The sequence below is a fragment of the Callospermophilus lateralis genome, chromosome 1, assembly GCF_048772815.1.
Source record: "Callospermophilus lateralis isolate mCalLat2 chromosome 1, mCalLat2.hap1, whole genome shotgun sequence".
Classification (NCBI taxonomy): domain Eukaryota; kingdom Metazoa; phylum Chordata; class Mammalia; order Rodentia; family Sciuridae; genus Callospermophilus; species Callospermophilus lateralis.
In genome coordinates, this window is record NC_135305.1 from 55,175,731 (window position 1) to 55,188,003 (window position 12,273).

At 47.5% G+C, this 12,273-nt stretch overlaps 1 non-coding gene across 1 annotated transcript; it reads left to right on the plus strand.

The window, feature by feature from the left end:
• Positions 1–422: 422 nt before the first annotated feature.
• Trnaa-ugc (transfer RNA alanine (anticodon UGC)) lies at positions 423–494 on the plus strand. Its single transcript has one exon. It is a non-coding gene; the product is annotated as a tRNA-Ala (tRNA).
• Positions 495–12,273: the final 11,779 nt, after the last annotated feature.

The window sequence follows — 12,273 nt, forward strand, 5'->3', positions numbered from 1 at the left end:
TGCTATGAAAAGTGACCAGAGTTAAGAATCAAAGCCAGGCACAGTGGCACATGCTGGTAATCCCAGCAATTTGGGAGGCTGAGGCAGGAGGATCACAGATTTAAAGTCAGCCTCAGCAACTTAGCCCCTGAGCAACTCAGCAAGACCCTGTCTTTAAATACAATGTACAAAAGGGCTGGGGATGTGACTCAGTGATTGAGTGCTCCTGGGTTCAATCCCCAGTACCAAAAAAAAAAAAAAAAAAAGAATCAAACAAAACTTATTCTGTAAGTCTCTGGTACACTTACAACTAGCTATGCATTCATGAGCCTCAGTTTCCTTATCTGATGGACTCCGGGACCAAGACCTGCCTTTCTTACCTCAGGGTTAATGTACTAATGTGATAGATGACAACAGTCACCAGTCAATAGTCAAGCAAGGGCTGGGGCTGTAGCTCAGTGGTAGAGCGCTTGCCTTGCATGCAGGAGACCTGGGTTTGATCCCCAGCACCACATAAAAATAAATGAATAAAGATATTGTGTCCATCTACAACTAAAAAAATATTTTTAAAAAATAGTCAAGCAAGTTAGCAATTGCAGGTACTAACAGGATACCCTGGGGAAGCATATGACACTTTTACCCCCACTTTATAGCACTTGGAGCATGGGCTTACTATGTATAAAAAGCATGGAGTTTAGAGTTCTTTTATTTCTGCATTTCTGGCAGAAATTGTCAACTTATATCTGATATGTTTGATGTCAGGTCCCTAATCAGGAATGTAACTCCAAATTTTTAACTTTGTTCTCATGATAAAAAATATAATGCATTTTGCAGAAATCTGTTTTATGATGATCCAATTTATGTGGCAGTTTCTAGAAAAATTTTATGGTGATGACTGAGGATTGCCAGTCACTGAAATATTAATTAGTCAGTGAAAAGCAAGTGACATGCACATCTAGGCTTTACCTTCCACTAGAGATGTTTTCTAAAATGGTACCTATCAAAGGAAATACTGTCCCCATTACTTCACATTACCATTTCAAAAGCTCTTTATCTTTATTTCTGGTTGATCACCCTTTGAGGGTGCACTCCCAAAATGTCAGCTCAAAATGTCTCTGCCCTCAGGTTCTTTGACAAGCAAGTTAACAATCTGTAAATAAATCCTTAAATGTCCTTAGGAATCCACCATTTGAAGGAATCCTATTAGAAATGCAATCAGCTCTTGTTATGGAACTGATCTGAAGTTGTACACTGGGCTTTCTGGGGTCAGCAAACCCCTACAAATCCAATTCCAAGCTCTCCTTGAATTCCTCTTTCAAATGCAGGGAAGAAGCATCCCTCCAAATCTTTATCTTGTATTTTTTCAAGAGGAGTAGGAGGAAGAACTAAAATAGTTAGGTCTGGCAGCTTAATCTGGGTTGGCTGCCTTTGCCAACAATCTGTAAAATGTGTTTTTCAAGGATAAGAAGCTTGGGCCTTGGGCCAGAGCTCATGTCTGTCATCAGCAAGAAGATAAACGATCTTTTTAACCCACTGCTATGCTCTGTTTACCTTTGTACTTGAACATGAAACCATGCCTTCCACAGGCCCAGAACTGCTCAGGGGTGCTTCTTTCTTCTTTCCAAACAGAACCTTCCCAAGTCCGCCATTTGGGAGGGGATGTCGGGGGCCATCCTTTTGGGGGGTGAAACTCCAAACCAGCATCCGTTCTTGGTGTTGTGGTTTAACCTTTTAAGGTTGCCTAGAGGCTCAGGAAGGGGCCTAAAGTACTCCTGCTTTTAATGCCTACAAAAGTCATTTCCTAAGAGATCAGAAGAATATACATGCCAACAAAATACCCTTGGCTACCAACCACAGAATCTCGGGGGCAAGAGCTCTTTGATACAATGTGGTTTTTATTCATTACACAAAACTTCCTTCTAGCATGTATCAGCTAGAGCCAAGCTCCTCTGAGCTCCCCTATGTTCTTAAGGGGATATCTGCTAAACCTCACTTCCTGTTTGCTGTCTACCTTACTACAGTTGCGCTGAAAGCGTCAGAGCTCAGAGTAGAGAGTTGAGGTGAGAAAGGGGGACCATACTGGCAACGTGGCAAGTGGCCTGACCTCTTCTCTGCCCTGGTTTCCTTTTCCCTGACTCCCCAGGAAAGCGATTTCCTCAGGGATTGGAAAAGTAGGTGGTCCTAACTCCTTTCATAAGGGCACAAGGCAATGCCACACAGGAGTCTGGGCACATGCCAGGGTTGCTCTCCGTCCTGTCTTCACTCTGCCTCAAAGCAAAATAGTCCCAGCCAAGACAAAGGGAATAAGGTGCCTGCTCAGCCCAGCCTCCCCAAACCCCACTTCTCAAATCAGCACAGTATTATCTAGGAGGACAGCCCGGTGGAACTGGGGCTGGGGAAAGAAGGGTGAGAGAAGCCACAGAATCAAAAATGGCATGATCTTCATTCTACTCCAAGATCTGAAAAGGGAAGATTTAGTTTTTTAGCTTGTTAAGTTTAACAGTGCTGATTATATTAAGATGAAACTTTCTCTTCTGAAGTTGGATCCAGCTGTGTTTAAGAAGCAGCGACCCGGGCTGGGGTTGAGGCTCAGCGGTAGAGCGCTCGCCTCGCACGTGCGAGACCCTGGGTTCAATCCTCAGCACCGCATAAAAATAAATAAGTGAAATAAAGGTATTGTGTCCAACTACAACTAGAAAATAAATATTAAAAAAAGAAAAAGCAGTGACCCAAAAGAGTGCCGGCTATTCCTGCCCAGACTTACAGCAGTCAATATTCCTTGAACACCTACTATGCAACAGACGAAGAAGACATGGCACCCTCCTAGCTAGACTGAGAGGCAGTGGGAGCCTTTGATGTGAATGTCTATAAACCTAACAGGGATCACCAGGAGTTGTTAGGGGACCTCAGAGAAAAGGCTCCTGACCCAGTCTTGGGTAAAGATAAAAAGAGATGGTAGAGCACTGATTTGGGGTGAGGACAGGGAGCAGTTGCCATCCCCTGGTCTCATCCCCAGGCCTCTGTGTCTCCACCTGCCAGATGAAGGAGTTAGAGACGACTCAGCCTTTGCCAACTCGGTATGCTTGTGGCTCCTTCACCCTTATTCTGGCAGAGCTTCATGCGCTCAAAAGACAGAGCCCAGCCTCAGGGTGGAGCAGGTGGTGTGTTGGGGTTGAGCTCTGTCAAGCTCCTCCTAACTCCAGGAACAAGGGACAGCCACTGCTGGCCTCGGGTTTCAGAAACTGCCATGTGGGTGGGAGGCAGTTGTGTTGGCAGCATTGATCCCGACATCCTGCCAACAGGGCATGAAAAGCAGGCGGGACTCATGGCACGTCCTCACCACAGGAGCTAGAGTAGATTCTAGCTAAGGCAAAGGTGCTGAGGAAGCTCACCCTCCATCTTCAGCCCCTCCCCCACCCTGGACAGCACTTCCCCAGTAGTGACCCCAGTTTGGCAGCCTTCTCTCCCCTGTCTATGCCTAGACAGTACCTGACAGAAAAGTTCCTTCTCAGGGCCGCTAGCCAGGGCTCTCGGTAGGGAGTTTCACTTCCTCCTCCCTCTCAAGTGGCACACGCCATTTGTGTAGAGTGAACCTTTAGGTCTCCTGCCTCACAAGGGCACTCTACGAGTGCAGTGCCGCTATCAAGCTCAAGATGTCTTTCTGAAGAGCTCCTGCCCATCTTCAAGATTTAGCCTCTGTGGCCTCCTGCCCATCCTGTGGGTTTCCAGAATCCTTTTTTGCACCTCTTCTACAGCTTTGGAGCACAGCTTTGCAATTTTCTATTGGCTTTTTCATCTCCCACCAGCCTCTGAGAAGATTCTCAAGGCAGGTAGTGGGGCTTCCATCACCGGCTACCAAGACCTCAACCAAAGCTCTGCAGATGCTGCAATGCCTTCAAGTTCCTTTTTCCCAGCTAGTCCTATCTTAATTTTTATGGTCTCAAGTCTCACATTTACATCCCATCTATCTTATTGAGTGGTGGCGTTGGGTCATCTGGTGGTCAGAAAACCCATGTCAAAATGTTGATACCCTGGCTACTAGTATTCATGGAGTAGGAAGCTGTCCTCTCCTGATTCGGGAGTCTCATGTCTTCTATGAACATTCATGAAATTTAGCAGGCTAACATAGAGGCCTGTGAGTCACGTAAAATCTCAGCCCCTTTCCTGTTCTTGGAGGTCCAGAGCATTGTGGGTCCAGGAAGCCGTGTGTACAAAGGCCCAGAGACCCTCGGGAGTACACCTGCTCTAGGACCTGCCAGGAGAGCAGGTTGACTGTGGCACACACTTGGTGTGTGAGGTGGCCTCCCTGAACAGTCTAACAAGGGCATCTCCAGGTCACCCTCTGTCCCTTTACCTTGATTTTTCTATCCTTCACATTAATACCACCTGTCATCGCGTGCATATATTTATTACCTGTATTTCCCTACACAATTGCAAAGCCTGTCACAAAAGGAAGGAACTTTGGTTCACTGCTCTAATCCTACCACTGAGGACAGTGCCCAGTCCACTGGACAGACAGGGATGATGGTTCACATTGGGGGTGAGAGAGTGTCAGCTCTGCAGAGAGCTTGGGCTGACCCTAGAGGTTGTGGAGGTCCTTTAAGGTTTTCAATGATTTGTGTTTTAGGGCAGTGATTCCTTCAGCAGTGTTAATGGAAGGCAGGCAAGACCACTGGGGTCTGGGAAACCAGAGGGGGCACTGGCGTCATCCAGGAGGGGGCTGTAGTCTGGATTTAGGATATTAGGGGTAGAAGAAGTGGGTGAGTGTTAAAGCTATTAAGGATGTTAGTAAGAGCTTGGGGACCTACTGGGTGTAGGGTGCAAGTGAGTAGTGGGTCATAGATGGGTGGCTTGGGGGAAATAGGGACATACATATTAGTAGGGTTCATAGAGGTTCAATTGGAGAAAAATTTTGGCTTAATGTTACCTGTAAAACTGAGAAAGGCCATTCTCCTGTACCATCCTACAGCAGGTGGTCTGTTGCTGGTGCCAGGGTCCAAATGTGGATCAGCAGGGGTGTGTCTAGATCCTATAGTCCACAGACCCCAGAGGAGAAGGTCACAGGGCTTTGTGGTGCTCATTTCTGAGGCCAGCTCTGGGCTGGATGGCCCCCATTTGACTTGACTTTTTCACATCTCTTCAGCTTCTCTTTTTAAATATTTTATGTTTGCTTTTTGTGCATGGAGATGCATAATTCCTGAGTGTACATATTTGTGAATGTTTATGCATACACCCATGTCAACACCACCCAAATCAAGATACAGAACATTCTTCCCAGAGAGTTCTCTGTCCCTTCCAAGCCTTCAGCACTACTCTGACATCTGTCATCTAGAATTATTTTTGCTGACTCTAGACCTTCATGTACATAGAACCATAGCATATGCATTTTTCAGGTGTGTCTTCTTTCTCTCACATAATGCCTGTGAGGTTCACTTGTCATGTGTTTCAGGAATTTTCTCTTTTTTATAGCTATAATGTTCCATAGTATACATATACTGCAACTTGTTCTCCCATTGATGGGCTTTTGGATTGTCAGGAATAAAGCTACAACTTTATTGAACATTCTTATACTTATAAAGCTTTTTACATTCTTGACAAGAACCAGGGCTGGGGGAGGACCTGGGACAGGGTGTAGATACATGGAACTTAGAGAATGGCATTGAGCAACCTATAGCATGTGGCCCCAAGTTAAAGAGATAGTTTTCATCTATCATAAATGGAAAAATTTTCACTTCTGTATAATCATACTCATATAATAAAGCATCTTTCCCTAGAATTCAAATGAAAGAGGTAATCTCCAAGAACTTCAAATGTCTTTGGGTGCTTCAGGCCACATGATATTTTCATAGACACCCTTCCCAAATACATTCCCTTACCAAATACATCTAACATCCCAAGCAACTCTAATTGGTGAATATTCAAAGATTCCTAATGCCAGACCCATTCTCAAGCTTCCCAGGTTTTAGAAAATAAAGAGAATTCTTACTAAGAACCTACCATATGCAGGTCCTGGGTGAGATAGTTGACATTTCTTTTATTTAACTTTTACAATAACACAATGAATTGAGTTTTATAATTCCTCTTTGACAGATGAAGAAATAGAAGTGCAGAGAGGTTGACGAATTTGCCCAAAGTCACACAGCAGAGTCAAGATTTGATCTCAGATATGTTTGGCCCTTTGGCCTATAGCAGTGAGTGTGTCTGAGCTGCTGCCCAGTGGGAAGGGGCCAAGGAGCACAGCCCCAGCACAGGGCCAAGGCACCTGCTTACAAGGAGTGTTTGGAATCAATAGCCTCATTCCCCACCTCCAAGATCCTCTTTCCTGGGCCTTTCATGGCAGCCACATGCCAAGTCCCTGGGGTTCATTGTCCTCTGGTGGCAAAGCCAGTGTAATTTCATGCATTCTAATTTCTGAGGATAACAGATCAGTCTCCCCTCTTGTTTGCCTAGAAAAGAAGGTTGTTTTGATAAAAACCTCCAGGGAAACAGTCAAGAAAATCATGTAAGAAAACAAGAGGCTTGTAACTGAATGTTCCTCTGCGTGAGTCCCATGGAACTGTTTGTAGTCACAAGGGCACTCTGAGGTTGGGAGAAGCTGTCGAGAGGAGTGAACAAGCATGCCACAGATTATTCTAGAAAGAAACTCCACTCATCTTGGAACACTGGGTTTCAAGTACCAATAGCTAACCCTGGAGGCAGGGAAGGGGCCCAGGGGACAAAGGTGAATGAAGCCTGCCCCCTGCAACCTTTCTCAACTCCGCAGCTTCCAACTGAGCTCCTAGACACATCTCAGAATGCCTGAAGTCAGGCTGTACCTAGGTCACTGCCAAACTGCACATCTTGAGAGGGTTCAAGGCAGCACTAGGGCGCAGGACTCTCCTGGGACAACATGTTGGAGGCTCCCCTCCCCCATTCCTGGAAATTGGGACAGACAGGAAGCTGATCTGTTTTAGGAACAAAGAGCAGGGAGAAACCCCCATAAAAAGAGTGGGCCCCCAAAGGTGGATTCCGGCTGCTGCAGGAGAGGGGAAGGCTCAACGTGGCCAGCCCAGGGAACAGGGGCTCCCAGGAGGCTGAGCCTTCCAGGCCAGCAGAATGTGGCCAGTGCACCCTGAGCTTCTAGTGTCTGGCAGCCCTGAGTAGTTTTCTCTTTTACAGAAAGGCAAAGGCTATGAATGCTGGCCTGGTTCCCAGAATGGAGGCTGGAGGGAAAATAGAAACAGCTGCTCACGCGGACCAGCAGGCTTGGCATGGGCGGTCCTCACCGAACCTGTGGGCTTGGCACAGGCATGTCCACACAGACACCAGAGGGAGAGGTGGAGCCCAGGCTCTGCCCCCTGGGGGCCTGGCCCCTAGTTGGCCTGCACCACCCTTTCCTCACCCCTTCAAGGCTCAAAGAGAACTGGATGGGAGCTCAAGTCCTGCTTGGGCTTCTTTAGGTGTGCATGAATCACCCTGAGCTCCTGAGTCCATCTTGGGCTGGGATGACTCACACCTCCCTCTGGCCCTGACAGCTGTCCCTCCCATCCTCAGTGGCTGCCAGGCCATCGAAATCCTCCTGGCTTTTCCCCCAGACTCCCTGCTGGGCTCAGAGTGTGATGGAAGAGTGGAGAACACCTGCCGCAGGTCTCCTGCTCACTCACCTCCAGGTTTGCCCCAATCCCGGGAGCCCCGGACTCCACCTCCTGTGCCTGTCGTATCCCCAGCAGTTCCAGAGACAGAACAGGTACTTAGGAAGTATTTATGGCCTGGTTAATAACAAGACTTGTCAGAGCCTATGATTTAGGGTCCAACAAATCTGGGTTCCAATTTGAGTCTGCTGCCTGCCGACTGCGAGGCTGAGATGAATGCCGTGGCCTCTGTAAGGCTCAGCTTCCCTGGAGAGGGAACAGGGCTGATACCTCACCAAGCTGTTGGGAGGATTAAACAGAAGTAGCATATGGCAAGCAGGAGGGGGCCCCATAAACGAGAGCTCCCTTTATCTAAACAACCAGAATCCTTGCTCCCTCCCTCTCCAGAGAGGAAGACAAGCCAGTTGAGCTGTCAGGGCAGGGACCTTGTTGGTTTTAGGGGCACATCTGTCGCTGTGGAGGGTGAATGGCACATCTGCTGGGATCCGCACTGATCCTGGGGAGAGGCCTTATGGTGTGGCTGTTGTCGTGACCGATGGGGGTGATATGTGCAGCGGGGCCCTGTTTAAACCCAGCATGGCACAAGCCCTGGCTCTGCAGCCCAGATCCTTAAGACACCTGCTCTCTCTGACACTGGCTCACCCAGCTCCTCCTGGCTCCCCAGCCGCTCCCCTGTTGGAGGGAGTGGAGGACTGTTGGGAAGGGTCACCACAGAAACCTTTCATGGATGTTTCTGGAACAAGGAGGGGCTTAGTACATGTGGCCTTTTCTGATGAGCAGGAATTTTGCCTTCTGCTTGTCTTAAATCCAAATAAGTCCCATAGTGATTCCTTCTGATAGGACCCCAAATTTCAGACACCACCAGGACTGTGGACATGCCCAACACACTAGGTCACCTTATATTTTACAGGGCACACTCAGGTACATTATTTCCTGTGGTCCTCACCACAAATCCTAGAGTCAGGCAGGAAGGGAACCCCATTTTACAGGCAAAGACATTGAGTGTGAGAGAGGTTGGGCAGCCTGGCCCAGGTCACATGGCTTAGGACTAGAAACACGGGAACTCATTCCCCCAGCATTGACTGGGTGTTCTTGCCACTACAAACCAGGGAGGAGCAAGCACCAGCGTTTGGCCTCACATATTGAGTAAGGCATTTTGCACACAGGCATACACACATTCTGCTTCTCTCCTGGGTTCAGCTTCCTGCCACTGTGGGAAGTATACCCCTCCCTACGCTATAGACCCCGCTTAGGGAGAACAGTATTCAGGGGATACAGGGGACTCCTCATTCTGAGACCACCTTCAATCCTGGCCAAGCACATTCAGGCTGCCCCAACAGATCCGGGGGTTTAGGCCCTGCTTTGTTGAGATGGCAGGCAGTGAAGCCACAGGAGCCCCCTCTGACTCAGGGATCCATCTCGCAGAGTCTGAGTCAGAGCAGGGTAACACTGTGCCCTGTTAAACACACTCCTGGCAGGGGCCAAAACAGGGCTAAAAGGCCACTTCCGGGCAATTGTTGCCAAGATTGGGTCAGCTGGACATGCAGGGCAGGCAAAGCCTTCTGCACAGGACGGGGACAGTGGTCACTTCAGACCCACTGAAAGACTCCTCTCATCACTCTTATGTGTTGTGGCTACGCACTCCTGCCCCAATGTGGTGCCTGCAGTACAGAGGAGCCCAGGAGAGGTGTATTGCACAGTATCTTCATCCATTTTCTCATGCTGTAACTGAATACCATAAAGTGCATAAATCATAAAGAATCAAAGTAATTTAGTTCATGGTTTGGGAGGTCCAAGGTCAAGGGAGGTCCAAGGGACCACATCTAGTAAGGATCTTCTGCAAAATCATTTGCAGAGTCCCTGGGTGGCGCAGGGCACACCTGTTGGAACAGAACATCCTCGCTCGGGTTCCTCCTCCTCCTCTTATAAAGCCACGGTCTCGCTAGAGTAAGGCGCCCGCTTATGGCCTCACTTAACCTTCATCACTTCCCAAAGTTCCTGCCTCCAAATCCCACGATCAAACTAAGTGTCCATTCTCTGTCCCGGCGTGAGTAGACCATCTCACAATGCTGATTAAATTTCAACATGAGTTTTGGTGGAGACATTCAAACTATAGCACAGCTTGACTAAGAATAAAGAGTTCGTAGTTCCACAGTGTTAGATCTGACTCCGGTTTTAAGCAGCTGATCTTGAGAAGTCCCTGTGCACCAGTTTCATCTTCTGTAAACTGGGGATAAGAAAAACACCTACCACCGGGCATGGTGGCGCATGTCTGTAATCCCAGTAGAGGATTACGGGAGGATCATGAGTTCAAAGCCAGCCTCAGCAAAAATGAGGGGCTCAGCAACTCTGTGAGACCCTGTCTCTAGATAAAATACAAAATAAGGCTGGGGGTGGCGTGACTCAGTGGTCAAGTGCCCCTCAGTTCAATCCCTGGTACCCACCCCCCAAAAGAATAACACCTACCACCTGGGTTATCATACAATTGAAATGAATCACTGAGAAGTTGGGAGTGCAGGTTGATGGTGGAGTGCAAGCCTGGCATACACAAGATCCTGGGCTTGATCTTCACCATCAGAAATAAATAAATAAATAAATAGTCACTGAATGAAATGCCTGGCCTAAGAGATTGCTCCATCCATGTTCATTATTAGTAAGTGGTCAGTAAAACTATCTATTTTTACAGCTGTAGTGTCATGCAAATATCTAAAAGCTGTTTTGGGGATTGCTTACCACCCTCTGCACATCATAGGTTTCACTTTTCATTCCGCTTATTTTCTTTCTCCTCTGTTGGAGTGCAATCTCCACGAGGGCAAGGATTTGAGACTTTTTGTTCACTGATGTATCTCAGTAATGAGAGCTTGATTTGCAGAGTGCACAGTAGAAGAGAGAGAGAGAGAGAAAGTGAAATCTCCTTAGATACACAGTTGATGAGAACTACCCAGCCTGCTGTTTTCACAAAGGTCATGGAGGAAAAATGGTGATCATTGTGCCTGGACTGGCTTAGAATCCAAAGAGGATCAGACACCGGGAAGGAGAGGAGCCCTGAGCCAGATTTAGGAGAGCAGTGGAGCAAGGACTTAGACCTTGACTGAAGTGTCCCTCAGCTGCGCTGGACCAAAGGGTTCACTAGTTGCTAAGAGCAGTAAGAGTAGAAGTGGCACCCAGATCCCACTGTTTAGTGTTGGTCTTTGTTGGACACAGAATGATGCAGAAGTTCACCATCTGCTCCGTGGTTTCTAGTTGTCATTTCAAGTGCAGGTCCACTCACTTCAGTTTATGTTTTCAGGTGTCAAAAGGATGATCAGTAGAGGTTTCTGAACCTGGTGAGCTCCGGAGGAAAAGTGCCGCATGATTCTGAGAAGCAGGCCCGAGTGTGCTAGCAGTGCTCAGGCACACAGTCTCCGTGGGGCTGGCTCCCGTCTGCACGTGCGCTGTGTTATGATGAGGTTCCTTCCCAGACCAATGGCCAGACACAGCTGCCCACAGGGGGAAAGGGTGGCTCTGCAGTCAGCCAAGACAGCCCCTTTCATACTTGAACTTGATTTAGGAGATGCTAATCGATGGCCATGTTATCCTATCATGTCTCTGCTCTGAGGTCAGCCTGAAATTCAGTCCTAAAGTGGACTACCCTTCTGTGTGAACATGTGATACTTTGTTTCATTTCTCATGAAATTGTAAAATACATTTATAAGAATAAAAAAATAATCCATTTGTCAGTTTCAAAAAAAGAAAAAAGAAAAGAAAATGTGCGCCCTAGGGCCCACTTGGCCTGCTGAGACATGGGAGGCAGACTAAGGATGGGTGTGGGCCCTGGAGGATCTGCTATGTCCGCCGATGGTGGAGACAGGAAAGGGAAGAATCAGGGTCAGACACAGGCCCTGGCTGGGAAGAGAGCTGGGGGAAGGAAGGGCAGAGGGCTCTGCGGAGCCCAGCAGGACAGGCATCCCAGACGGAAGCCTGAGAAGGCTCTTCAGGCCCAGGGAGATAGAAGCAGGTTGCCTGGACTCAGGAAACGTGTCTCTCTGGGGCTCTGCCTTACATTTTACTGGATACTGACAGGGTTAGCATCTTCTTATGTTGACTGATCCTATGTGTTTTCCCTTCTGTAAATGCCTGTTCATATTTTTTGTCCATTTTCATACTTAACTGTATTTCCCACTCCCTCCACCCCATCAGGAAAGCAGGACTCCAATGTCCTTAATTCTAACCCTTTGTCATTTTGTATGTAACACATATATAATTTTTCCCAGCTTCTGTCTTATCTTTGATGTTTCTTGAAAGTATTTGCAATGAATCAAGGTTCTTAAGTTTAATTAGCAGAAATTATTAATCTTTTATGAGTTGACGGGTTTTGTCTGTATCTTATTTAAGAAATTCCCTATCCCAAGATAAAAGAGATATTTACTTTTATTTTATGATTTTATTTCTGACTGGATATTTACTTCTGATGTTATTTCTTTCTGACTGTGTCTCCCACCCTCAAGGGTGCTGTTTAGGGACCTGTGCTCTGAGGCAGGAGTAGGCAGGTTCCATACATCCCCCTGATGTGAGGAGGATCACTGTGTAAAGGCTCTGCACAACCTTAGGGCTGCCATTCCTGGAAACAGACACAGCCATATGCTACAGCCTGGATGCTGGCCTCAGGCTCCAGGCGACAATC